This window comes from Dendrobates tinctorius, unplaced genomic scaffold, assembly GCF_039654945.1.
Source record: "Dendrobates tinctorius isolate UK_male_01 unplaced genomic scaffold, ASM3965494v1 ptg000350l, whole genome shotgun sequence".
Classification (NCBI taxonomy): Eukaryota; Metazoa; Chordata; class Amphibia; order Anura; family Dendrobatidae; genus Dendrobates; species Dendrobates tinctorius.
The window spans coordinates 2,506,182-2,517,646 of record NW_027362016.1 but is presented as its reverse complement, the minus strand read 5'-3'; the positions used below and the strand labels follow the sequence as shown (position 1 = coordinate 2,517,646).

General features: G+C 36.7%; 2 non-coding genes across 2 annotated transcripts; both read right to left on the bottom strand.

Moving 5' to 3' along the window:
* Positions 1-3,208: 3,208 nt before the first annotated feature.
* Positions 3,209-3,281, bottom strand: TRNAF-GAA (transfer RNA phenylalanine (anticodon GAA)). Its single transcript has one exon. It is a non-coding gene; the product is annotated as a tRNA-Phe (tRNA).
* Positions 3,282-10,178: 6,897 nt separating this feature from the next.
* TRNAL-CAG (transfer RNA leucine (anticodon CAG)) lies at positions 10,179-10,261 on the bottom strand. Its single transcript has one exon. It is a non-coding gene; the product is annotated as a tRNA-Leu (tRNA).
* Between the last annotated feature and the right edge of the window lie 1,204 nt (positions 10,262-11,465).

Here is an 11,465-nt window from a genome sequence, read left to right as displayed (position 1 = left end):
CCACTCATTAACACATTCTTCTATCCCTTCTTATCTAATGCTCCTCCCCTCGTGATCAGAGGGTTTCTTAACGTACATTTTCTTTCTCACTCCACTATGGGTCATATCTGTCTTATAGATATTGACTGACTGCTCCCACCCATTCTATCATCTGAATTCTGAGTATATCTGAAAAACATATGTATGTGGGCGTCTTGAAACAAATTCTCACGGGGTTATGAACAGTTGGATATGTGACTGTAAAAGCTGTATGTACTCCTTATGTCCGAGTAAAGGGGTCTTCAGTGAACATAGTGATGTCTAGCTATCTTGAACACAGTAATATAGGGAATTAACCAACAACTAACACCAGAGTATTTCACAAATCTTGTGTATCCAGAAACTGCGTAGTATAAAAATACCTTATAAATTGTTAAAATTTCTGTTTCCTCAAAACTTTCGCTCTAAAACCTTTCAAAGAAAACCATCTCATAGAGAAATGTAGTGACATTAGTAAAACAATAACTAAAAAGTAACAATAGACCTCGGATCTCACAGAGATATCTGTACAAATCAAGCAATTACCATTCAAGTAATTCTCTTTCTACCTGAACCAACTAACCTTATAATTATAGTATGCAGAACAAAACCAGTTTATCCAATTCTCTAATTTCACAACATATATATGTATACACACATAGAATGCATTCAAAAATTTTAACCACATGCTAGTACGCCTCCTGCAAATTATACACACTACAAAAGACAAAAGACAATGAATTTAAAACTGGTACTGACATCAAATACTGCGAATCCTTGACACCAAAACAATTCGCAATTTACCTATCCATATGCCAGCCTGATTTGTAGAGGTGAAAAATCTACACCTGGGCAAACCATACTTTTCAGGGAGAGAGCAATCACTCAGTCACATCAACACGGTAATTGAAATTACCCTTCCACCCATATAACTTATGAACCTATGCTGCAGCTAAAACACCATCATCTTAGCCAGATGATGTCCGGTGGGAAACCCGCAAGAAGTTACCAACCACTTAGAGGTTGGAAAATCACTGAGAGTAATCAAGCCCCTACTCCCACTTGCCCACTGGGAGAGACACAGTTCAGACTTCTGCGATCATCGGTCAAGCCGAGAGCAGGACCGGAACCAGAGTGACAGAGAATTTGCTCAGTACGTCTCCCTATCTATATTTTTTTCCTTTTCAGGCTGGCTGAGGTAACAATCACGTATGCAAACAACCAAAACAGCAAAGCAGAGAGGCAAAGCAGATAAGGCAGACAATGAAACTTTTAGATTACCGTAATTATAAATATGCTTGAAGGGTTACTGTGTGTATACTATAAAACAACTTATTACATTTTATATTTTATATCCTCCGGACTGAATACAGATAATGTAGCGTGATTATTAAACACTTTGCATTCAGGAAATGCAGCTGAAATAGCAGTCTAACCAGTATGGCAGTATATTCAATATGAGAGCTGCGGACAGGCGTGTCACAACAATGCATCAATACTTCAAACATAAAAAAAAACTATTATGAATGTATTCCTTATCCCTTTCACTGTTCTTTTGTTACCAAGGCAACTAGGGCTGGGCTTTTTGTCACTTTAGGTATAGTAAATAGTGGTAATCACTTCTAGATAGGTGGTTGATATTTCAGCAGAGGGGGAAAAATTAGTAATCACCTCTTTCCTTAAAAATGTATATACCGTGTCATTCACGTCACCGGGCCCAGTTTATACCGTGGGCGTATGGCCGGACGTGAGCACCTATATGTATATATCTGATATATATATATAACTTCTTCGACCGTCTAAGGTCGGAACCAGGGTGATAACTCAGTGGAAACAGCCCCTTTGCACTCTGCTCTGTATGCTTCTAGTAGCCCTAGTGCAGTATGAAATAGTTTTTATCAGATACTAGATGGATTCTAGATACACCCTCCGAATTGGTTAGACCGGATAATACACACAGACAATTAAGGAATTATATACCTGACCGGGTCCGTAGGCTCAGGACTTTCAAACGTGGTCAGTTTAAGGGTTCAGAGAAGACAGCCAACTATCTCCTCCCAGCCGGACGTGAATACAGAAGGTTAGGTAAGATGATATATTTTCTCACCAGGTCTCGAGCTGCAGTCTCGTCCCGCTGGAAAGACGTCCGTCCTGGGGGGAGATTTTGTTGCGGCTGTGATCATCTGGTATCGTCCTTCGATATGCAATTGGAACTTAACTCCTTCCATGCTAGTCAGCAGAAATGTTACCATTCCTTGTGATTAAAAACTTTTCACACCACCCCAAAAAAGTCAATAAATAACATTTTTTATATGCGTACTTTTCGTCTGCATTAATTTTTAAACCTCCATTTATTTTGTTTGGATATTAGAAATGTTAGATTTCTCACAAATGCGGTGATGCACCACATTTCTTCAGAAACTACTGTTTGGCCACACAGCAGGGCTTTGAAAGGAAGAGCCCTATTTGGGTTTTGCAATGCAGATTTTGCAGGAATACCTTGCAGATGAAATTTGCAGAGTACCAAAACAGCAGAAAACCTCCCAAAGTGACCACATTTTAGAAATTATTTTGCACAATGAGTTAATCAACACCTGCAATTACTATTGTCAGCCTATAGGTGTTTTCACTCTGAACCATCCAGCATTGCAAGTATGCCAGTTTAGTGCCCAGCTTTTGCTTGCAGAGACAAGCAACCCATACATTTTTAAGTGGGCTCTACTCACTGGAGCAATGTCAAATATGTAGATGCTTTGTCTCACCATTAAAGTAGAAACCTCCTATATTTCAAATTAAAGATGACGGACCTGTGTGGAGCTTGTGTTTTTTGCCTTTTTGACTTTGTCCACAGCATATTTTTTAAGGACATTTGTCTCAGTAATGCCTCAGTGTTTCAAAGTCAAACAAGCTGACTATAATCATTCAGCTAGTGTCTGATAAGTGCTGTCTGTTTCAGCTATCAGGTTACCTTTTAATCCTCTTACAGCTAAGTCAATCTGAAATAAAACAAAATAGAGGAAAAATTACTAAAAAACATTCATGTGTTCAAAAGGAAAAAGTTACCGTTTCTCAAATTTTTCACATTTTGTTTTCTGTAGATAGTTAAGATTTTTAGGCCTTTTGATCATGATCAGTCCATGTGCTTTGTTTAATATCTCCTTAAAATGTAAACGGTGAAGAAAAAGCATTTTGCCGAAACCCGGGATTGGACCAGGGACCTTTAGATCTTCAGTCTAACGCTCTCCCAACTGAGCTATTTCGGCCATATCTATACATTTTCTGGGGGGTTTGACACTCTGCAAATGTCAAGTGTCACACCTGGAGGGATATATTATAATTTTTCATTTGACTGTTTTTTGAAGCATGATTTCTATTTGAAACGCCTTCCATTTTGCTGTACATATTTCATAACATTCATTAACTATTTGTGAATGAGTAGAAAAAGACAGCAATTTTGCCATTGAATTTTTACATTTTCAGTTTGTCTCCATGCACCAGTATAATTCTGACCCTGTGCTTCTAGAATAGGTCATGGTCGCACATAAAACACAATTTGCATGCATAATGTTACATCAAGTTTTATTTTTTATGAGATGCAAACAATTGGAGCAAAAAAGAGACAAAAATTTAGAGAAAATATTTTATTGATTGTTAAAAGTGAGACCATTTGTCCCAAAATGTGCTGAAACATGTCAGAAGGACATGGGCATTTCACATTTTTTAAACTATGATTACCTACTTGTTAAGTTTTTGTTAATTAAGTATCGTTATGGTCTATTGATGTATGAGGTGAAAACTATGAAAGTAGACTTACCAGCAAATCCGTTTCTAGATATATTTCATGACAGCACTGTAGAAGGTTGATTCCTTACCCTAATAGGGACAGAGAACACAAAGAGGTGAAATAGTCCCTCCTCATTGACTGTCCAAAGGATTTTTCTAGTGCCAAAAGAACAACAGACATATGCACAAAAAAACCTGTTTGATGTTCCTAGAGTTCTTTTTTGAGAGGACAAATTCAGATTCACTCCAAAGACTCTCAGGAAATTTTTCAAAACCACATTACTAAGTTTTGTTTGACCTCATCTAATCAATAAATGAAGATAAAGTTTCTTGAAATTAAATGTTGATGTCAGAAGTGGGATTTGAACCCACGCCTCCAGGGAAGACTGCGACCTGAACGCAGCGCCTTAGCCCTCTCGGCCATCCTGACTTCAATATGCAATTGGAACTTAACTCCTTCCATGCTAGTCAGCAGAAATGTTACCATCCCTTGTGATTAAAAACTTGTCACACCACCCCAAAAAAGTCAATAAATAACATTTTTTATATGCGTACTTTTCGTCTGCATTAATTTTTAAACCTCCATTTATTTTGTTTGGATATTAGAAATGTTAGATTTCTCACAAATGCGGTGATGCACCACATTTCTTCAGAAACTACTGTTTGGCCACACAGCAGGGCTTTAAAAGGAAGAGCCCTATTTGGGTTTTGCAATGCAGATTTTGCAGGAATACCTTGCAGATGAAATTTGCAGAGTACCAAAACAGCAGAAAACCTCCCAAAGTGACCACATTTTAGAAATTATTTTGCACAATGAGTTAATCAACACCTGCAATTACTATTGTCAGCCTATAGGTGTTTTCACTCTGAACCATCCAGCATTGCAAGTATGCCAGTTTAGTGCCCAGCTTTTGCTTGCAGAGACAAGCAACCCATACATTTTTAAGTGGGCTCTACTCACTGGAGCAATGTCAAATATGTAGATGCTTTGTCTCACCATTAAAGTAGAAACCTCCTATATTTCAAATTAAAGATGACGGACCTGTGTGGAGCTTGTGTTTTTTGCCTTTTTGATTTTGTCCACAGCATATTTTTTAAGGACATTTGTCTCAGTAATGCCTCAGTGTTTCAAAGTCAAACAAGCTGACTATAATCATTCAGCTAGTGTCTGATAAGTGCTGTCTGTTTCAGCTATCAGGTTACCTTTTAATCCTCTTACAGCTAAGTCAATCTGAAATAAAACAAAATAGAGGAAAAATTACTAAAAAACATTCATGTGTTCAAAAGGAAAAAGTTACCGTTTCTCAAATTTTTAACATTTTGTTTTCTGTAGATAGTTAAGATTTTTAGGCCTTTTGATCATGATCAGTCCATGTGCTTTGTTTAATATCTCCTTAAAATGTAAACGGTGAAGAAAAAGCATTTTGCTGAAACCCGGGATTGGACCAGGGACCTTTAGATCTTCAGTCTAACGCTCTCCCAACTGAGCTATTTCGGCCATATCTATACATTTTCTGGGGGGTTTGACACTCTGCAAATGTCAAGTGTCACACCTGGAGGGATATATTATAATTTTTCATTTGACTGTTTTTTGAAGCATGATTTCTATTTGAAACGCCTTCCATTTTGCTGTACATATTTAATAACATTCATTAACTATTTGTGAATGAGTAGAAAAAGACAGCAATTTTGCCATTGAATTTTTACATTTTCAGTTTGTCTCCATGCACCAGTATAATTCTGACCCTGTGCTTCTAGAATAGGTCATGGTCGCACATAAAACACAATTTGCATGCATAATGTTACATCAAGTTTTATTTTTTATGAGATGCAAACAATTGGAGCAAAAAAGAGACAAAAATTTAGAGAAAATATTTTATTGATTGTTAAAAGTGAGACCATTTGTCCCAAAATGTGCTGAAACATGTCAGAAGGACATGGGCATTTCACATTTTTTAAACTATGATTACCTACTTGTTAAGTTTTTGTTAATTAAGTATCGTTATGGTCTATTGATGTATGAGGTGAAAACTATGAAAGTAGACTTACCAGCAAATCCGTTTCTAGATATATTTCATGACAGCACTGTAGAAGGTTGATTCCCTACCCTAATAGGGACAGAGAACACAAAGAGGTGAAATAGTCCCTCCTCATTGACTGTCCAAAGGATTTTTCTAGTGCCAAAAGAACAACAGACATATGCACAAAAAAACCTGTTTGATGTTCCTAGAGTTCTTTTTTGAGAGGACAAATTCAGATTCACTCCAAAGACTCTCAGGAAATTTTTCAAAACCACATTACTAAGTTTTGTTTGACCTCATCTAATCAATAAATGAAGATAAAGTTTCTTGAAATTAAATGTTGATGTCAGAAGTGGGATTTGAACCCACGCCTCCAGGGAAGACTGCGACCTGAACGCAGCGCCTTAGCCCTCTCGGCCATCCTGACTCCGATATGCAATTGGAACTTAACTCCTTCCATGCTAGTCAGCAGAAATGTTACCATCCCTTGTGATTAAAAACTTGTCACACCACCCCAAAAAAGTCAATAAATAACATTTTTTATATGCATACTTTTCGTCTGCATTAATTTTTAAACCTCCATTTATTTTGTTTGGATATTAGAAATGTTAGATTTCTCACAAATGCGGTGATGCACCACATTTCTTCAGAAACTACTGTTTGGCCACACAGCAGGGCTTTGAAAGGAAGAGCCCTATTTGGGTTTTGCAATGCAGATTTTGCAGGAATACCTTGCAGATGAAATTTGCAGAGTACCAAAACAGCAGAAAACCTCCCAAAGTGACCACATTTTAGAAATTATTTTGCACAATGAGTTAATCAACACCTGCAATTACTATTGTCAGCCTATAGGTGTTTTCACTCTGAACCATCCAGCATTGCAAGTATGCCAGTTTAGTGCCCAGCTTTTGCTTGCAGAGACAAGCAACCCATACATTTTTAAGTGGGCTCTACTCACTGGAGCAATGTCAAATATGTAGATGCTTTGTCTCACCATTAAAGTAGAAACCTCCTATATTTCAAATTAAAGATGACGGACCTGTGTGGAGCTTGTGTTTTTTGCCTTTTTGACTTTGTCCACAGCATATTTTTTAAGGACATTTGTCTCAGTAATGCCTCAGTGTTTCAAAGTCAAACAAGCTGACTATAATCATTCAGCTAGTGTCTGATAAGTGCTGTCTGTTTCAGCTATCAGGTTACCTTTTAATCCTCTTACAGCTAAGTCAATCTGAAATAAAACAAAATAGAGGAAAAATTACTAAAAAACATTCATGTGTTCAAAAGGAAAAAGTTACCGTTTCTCAAATTTTTCACATTTTGTTTTCTGTAGATAGTTAAGATTTTTAGGCCTTTTGATCATGATCAGTCCATGTGCTTTGTTTAATATCTCCTTAAAATGTAAACGGTGAAGAAAAAGCATTTTGCCGAAACCCGGGACCTTTAGATCTTGAGTCTAACGCTCTCCCAACTGAGCTATTTCGGCCATATCTATACATTTTCTGGGGGGTTTGACACTCTGCAAATGTCAAGTGTCACACCTGGAGGGATATATTATAATTTTTAATTTGACTGTTTTTTGAAGCATGATTTCTATTTGAAACGCCTTCCATTTTGCTGTACATATTTAATAACATTCATTAACTATTTGTGAATGAGTAGAAAAAGACAGCAATTTTGCCATTGAATTTTTACATTTTCAGTTTGTCTCCATGCACCAGTATAATTCTGACTCTGTGCTTCTAGAATAGGTCATGGTCGCACATAAAACACAATTTGCATGCATAATGTTACATCAAGTTTTATTTTTTATGAGATGCAAACAATTGGAGCAAAAAAGAGACAAAAATTTAGAGAAAATATTTTATTGATTGTTAAAAGTGAGACCATTTGTCCCAAAATGTGCTGAAACATGTCAGAAGGACATGGGCATTTCACATTTTTTAAACTATGATTACCTACTTGTTAAGTTTTTGTTAATTAAGTATCGTTATGGTCTATTGATGTATGAGGTGAAAACTATGAAAGTAGACTTACCAGCAAATCCGTTTCTAGATATATTTCATGACAGCACTGTAGAAGGTTGATTCCCTACCCTAATAGGGACAGAGAACACAAAGAGGTGAAATAGTCCCTCCTCATTGACTGTCCAAAGGATTTTTCTAGTGCCAAAAGAACAACAGACATATGCACAAAAAAACCTGTTTGATGTTCCTAGAGTTCTTTTTTGAGAGGACAAATTCAGATTCACTCCAAAGACTCTCAGGAAATTTTTCAAAACCACATTACTAAGTTTTGTTTGACCTCATCTAATCAATAAATGAAGATAAAGTTTCTTGAAATTAAATGTTGATGTCAGAAGTGGGATTTGAACCCACGCCTCCAGGGAAGACTGCGACCTGAACGCAGCGCCTTAGCCCTCTCGGCCATCCTGACTCCGATATGCAATTGGAACTTAACTCCTTCCATGCTAGTCAGCAGAAATGTTACCATCCCTTGTGATTAAAAACTTGTCACACCACCCCAAAAAAGTCAATAAATAACATTTTTTATATGCATACTTTTCGTCTGCATTAATTTTTAAACCTCCATTTATTTTGTTTGGATATTAGAAATGTTAGATTTCTCACAAATGCGGTGATGCACCACATTTCTTCAGAAACTACTGTTTGGCCACACAGCAGGGCTTTGAAAGGAAGAGCCCTATTTGGGTTTTGCAATGCAGATTTTGCAGGAATACCTTGCAGATGAAATTTGCAGAGTACCAAAACAGCAGAAAACCTCCCAAAGTGACCACATTTTAGAAATTATTTTGCACAATGAGTTAATCAACACCTGCAATTACTATTGTCAGCCTATAGGTGTTTTCACTCTGAACCATCCAGCATTGCAAGTATGCCAGTTTAGTGCCCAGCTTTTGCTTGCAGAGACAAGCAACCCATACATTTTTAAGTGGGCTCTACTCACTGGAGCAATGTCAAATATGTAGATGCTTTGTCTCACCATTAAAGTAGAAACCTCCTATATTTCAAATTAAAGATGACGGACCTGTGTGGAGCTTGTGTTTTTTGCCTTTTTGACTTTGTCCACAGCATATTTTTTAAGGACATTTGTCTCAGTAATGCCTCAGTGTTTCAAAGTCAAACAAGCTGACTATAATCATTCAGCTAGTGTCTGATAAGTGCTGTCTGTTTCAGCTATCAGGTTACCTTTTAATCCTCTTACAGCTAAGTCAATCTGAAATAAAACAAAATAGAGGAAAAATTACTAAAAAACATTCATGTGTTCAAAAGGAAAAAGTTACCGTTTCTCAAATTTTTAACATTTTGTTTTCTGTAGATAGTTAAGATTTTTAGGCCTTTTGATCATGATCAGTCCATGTGCTTTGTTTAATATCTCCTTAAAATGTAAACGGTGAAGAAAAAGCATTTTGCCGAAACCCGGGACCTTTAGATCTTGAGTCTAACGCTCTCCCAACTGAGCTATTTCGGCCATATCTATACATTTTCTGGGGGGTTTGACACTCTGCAAATGTCAAGTGTCACACCTGGAGGGATATATTATAATTTTTAATTTGACTGTTTTTTGAAGCATGATTTCTATTTGAAACGCCTTCCATTTTGCTGTACATATTTAATAACATTCATTAACTATTTGTGAATGAGTAGAAAAAGACAGCAATTTTGCCATTGAATTTTTACATTTTCAGTTTGTCTCCATGCACCAGTATAATTCTGACTCTGTGCTTCTAGAATAGGTCATGGTCGCACATAAAACACAATTTGCATGCATAATGTTACATCAAGTTTTATTTTTTATGAGATGCAAACAATTGGAGCAAAAAAGAGACAAAAATTTAGAGAAAATATTTTATTGATTGTTAAAAGTGAGACCATTTGTCCCAAAATGTGCTGAAACATGTCAGAAGGACATGGGCATTTCACATTTTTTAAACTATGATTACCTACTTGTTAAGTTTTTGTTAATTAAGTATCGTTATGGTCTATTGATGTATGAGGTGAAAACTATGAAAGTAGACTTACCAGCAAATCCGTTTCTAGATATATTTCATGACAGCACTGTAGAAGGTTGATTCCCTACCCTAATAGGGACAGAGAACACAAAGAGGTGAAATAGTCCCTCCTCATTGACTGTCCAAAGGATTTTTCTAGTGCCAAAAGAACAACAGACATATGCACAAAAAAACCTGTTTGATGTTCCTAGAGTTCTTTTTTGAGAGGACAAATTCAGATTCACTCCAAAGACTCTCAGGAAATTTTTCAAAACCACATTACTAAGTTTTGTTTGACCTCATCTAATCAATAAATGAAGATAAAGTTTCTTGAAATTAAATGTTGATGTCAGAAGTGGGATTTGAACCCACGCCTCCAGGGAAGACTGCGACCTGAACGCAGCGCCTTAGACCGCTCGGCCATCCTGACTTCAATATGCAATTGGAACTTAACTCCTTCCATGCTAGTCAGCAGAAATGTTACCATCCCTTGTGATTAAAAACTTGTCACACCACCCCAAAAAAGTCAATAAATAACATTTTTTATATGCGTACTTTTCGTCTGCATTAATTTTTAAACCTCCATTTATTTTGTTTGGATATTAGAAATGTTAGATTTCTCACAAATGCGGTGATGCACCACATTTCTTCAGAAACTACTGTTTGGCCACACAGCAGGGCTTTAAAAGGAAGAGCCCTATTTGGGTTTTGCAATGCAGATTTTGCAGGAATACCTTGCAGATGAAATTTGCAGAGTACCAAAACAGCAGAAAACCTCCCAAAGTGACCACATTTTAGAAATTATTTTGCACAATGAGTTAATCAACACCTGCAATTACTATTGTCAGCCTATAGGTGTTTTCACTCTGAACCATCCAGCATTGCAAGTATGCCAGTTTAGTGCCCAGCTTTTGCTTGCAGAGACAAGCATCCCATACATTTTTAAGTGGGCTCTACTCACTGGAGCAATGTCAAATATGTAGATGCTTTGTCTCACCATTAAAGTAGAAACCTCCTATATTTCAAATTAAAGATGACGGACCTGTGTGGAGCTTGTGTTTTTTGCCTTTTTGACTTTGTCCACAGCATATTTTTTAAGGACATTTGTCTCAGTAATGCCTCAGTGTTTCAAAGTCAAACAAGCTGACTATAATCATTCAGCTAGTGTCTGATAAGTGCTGTCTGTTTCAGCTATCAGGTTACCTTTTAATCCTCTTACAGCTAAGTCAATCTGAAATAAAACAAAATAGAGGAAAAATTACTAAAAACATTCATGTGTTCAAAAGGAAAAAGTTACCGTTTCTCAAATTTTTAACATTTTGTTTTCTGTAGATAGTTAAGATTTTTAGGCCTTTTGATCATGATCAGTCCATGTGCTTTGTTTAATATCTCCTTAAAATGTAAACGGTGAAGAAAAAGCATTTTGCCGAAACCCAGGAACCTTTAGATCTTCAGTCTAACGCTCTCCCAACTGAGATATTTCGGCCATATCTATACATTTTCTGGGGGGTTTGACACTCTGCAAATGTCAAGTGTCACACCTGGAGGGATATATTATAATTTTTCATTTGACTGTTTTTTGAAGCATGATTTCTATTTGAAACGCCTTCCATTTTGCTGTACATATTTAATAA